The sequence below is a fragment of the Mesitornis unicolor genome, unplaced genomic scaffold (genome assembly GCF_000695765.1).
Source record: "Mesitornis unicolor isolate BGI_N332 unplaced genomic scaffold, ASM69576v1 scaffold43387, whole genome shotgun sequence".
In the NCBI taxonomy this organism is placed as follows: domain Eukaryota; kingdom Metazoa; phylum Chordata; class Aves; order Mesitornithiformes; family Mesitornithidae; genus Mesitornis; species Mesitornis unicolor.
In genome coordinates this window covers 5,502-7,760 of record NW_010196556.1, presented here as the reverse complement: position 1 = coordinate 7,760, position 2,259 = coordinate 5,502, and positions in this window count along the sequence as shown.

The window sequence follows — 2,259 nt, the reverse complement described above, 5'->3', positions numbered from 1 at the left end:
GTCACCCACCCCCAGCACCCCCTGGGATCCCTGCCCAGCATCACCTGCCCTGTGCTGTGCCCCTGGGCTCTGCCTGTGTCTCTCCTCCGCTCTCGCCCCTTCCTCTTTGTGCTGCACCCAGAGACACCCCTCCCTGAGCCTCCACCCTGTGCCCTGCCCACGGGGTCCTTCCCTGTGCCCTGCACCTCTGCAGCACCCCAGCCCTGTGCCCTTCTCCTGAGGGACCCCATTGTCTCCTCCAGGCTCAGCCTCAGCCCTGGGGAGCATCCCTGCCTGCTGCCCTCTGCCCTTCCCTGCACCCCCAGCCAGTGCTTGCCACCTCCTCCATTGCACCCCACTCCTGGGGCTGCCTCCACTACCCTGACTTGTGCCGCAGCCCTCGGGGACCTCCCCTGGTCCCTGTCCCAGTGGCACCAAGGGGACATCTCCCTGACGCACGGTCCCGTCTCCTCTGAGTACCCCAAGGCTCAGCCTGTGACAGTGCCCTGTCTGCTCCCTGGAGCTCTCACAGCTTTGGGTCCACGCTTTGTGCCCTCCTGTCCCCGCCAGTGCTGGCTCTGTGGGGACAGCCCTGGGAGCACCAGTGGGGACTGACACCCCCATCTTCCCCTGGGGTCCCTCGCAGCATCACGGGGCTGTCAGGGGTCACCTTTCCCTGTCACAGCCGATGACTGTGACGGTGACATCTCCAAAACGCTCCCTCCCTCTGCTCCCTTGGCTGCTTGTCAGGCCCAGCCCTGCCAATGTGCAGCGAAGACGTGGAAAAATACCGCAGCCCCGTGTCCTCAATGCCCCCGTGCCCCCCAGCCTGCTCACCCCAAACCCTCCTTCCCCAAATTCGGCTGCCAGGACTCCTGGATGCTCCTTGGGGGACTCAGTCTTCCCATGGCCCCCTATTCCCAGTGCAGGCAGCCTCCAAATCCAGTGCTGGGGGGCTGAGACCCATCCTCTGAGGGTGCCCCTGCCTTGCTTGACCCCTCTGTGCTGCTGTGGGGGGACATGTCCAGACCTACCTGGCTCCCCCCATGTGCAGACCTGATCCTAGGAGAGCAGTGCCCTCATTTCTCTGCAACCTGGGCGCTTCCTTGACGTGCTCTCATGCAGAGGAGCCAACTTTGGGTGTGTGTGTCCAGCTGTAGCAAGTCAAACTCTTTCTGGCAGGTACAGGGGTGTTTCCTACACCCTTTTTGTCATATACATCCCAAAAAGGAGCGGCGTGACTTGGGGGAAAGCTCTTGGGGTAGCTCCAGGTACCCCCCATGAGCCCCTTGACTCCCCTGATGTGAGGAGGGCTCTGCCTGCCCTGGTCCCTCTGAAGAGGGGGGCAGAGCTGGGGTCTCCATCCCAAAGCTGCAGGTTCACTCCCCAAACTAGAGCGCGTTCTCTCCTCCCTCTGCATTATCTGCTGACCCCAGAGCCTGCGCTCGCTGCCTCCCCAAGCTTCGGATCTGCTGGGGTGCCCATAAGTGATTTCCAAAGCCCAAACCGGAGGTGGCCGAGGCCCCGTCCCCGCGTGCTCCTGCGCGGGGAGCTCCGGCCGAGGTGGCCGTCACGTAACCGCGCTGCCGTGCCATTCTGCACGACCGCAGCCGGGCTATTTACGGGCCTGCACAGATGCTGTGCCAGCGCGCCGGGGCTCAGGGCACGCCGGGGATTAGGCGGGGACTTGCTCAATCGGGAGCACCAGTGTCAGGATAGCGGGCGATGTCGGGTCTCAGCTGCGGCGCGGAGCTGGCACCTCCGTCGTCTTAACGGGACGCGGAGGAAGGAATTGAAAAGGCAGAGGTTGGGGTGGGGGGGGGAGAAAAATGGGAAGCTGGAAGCCTGGAGGAGAGGCACGCACTTGAGCAACGTGCCCCGATACACGCACACCGTCGGGGCTTGTGTGCAGCCACGTGTCCCCCCTGCGTCCCTGACCCACGGCGGTGACACGGCTGCCTTAAATGAACAGGTAGGGGGTGTTTGTCACCCACAGGGTCATGTCTGTGGGCTGCCCTGGTGTCACCCATGGGTGTCACCATCAGTCCGAGCCCCCCAGGCTTCTCACTGCTGCGTCTCGTCTCTGCTTTGCACAGAGGGAGTGCGGGGTTACACGCAGCAGTGGGGATGCTGCTGCTGCTGCTGTCGTTAGATTTTAGGGGTTTTAATTTTTCCCCGGTGATGCTAAGCTAATTAGCGAGCTGTTAATGAGCTCCCCGGATAGGTGACCGCTGCAGAGGTTGGCGTGTGCCACCCTGCATCGGGGCAGGGAACGTGCTC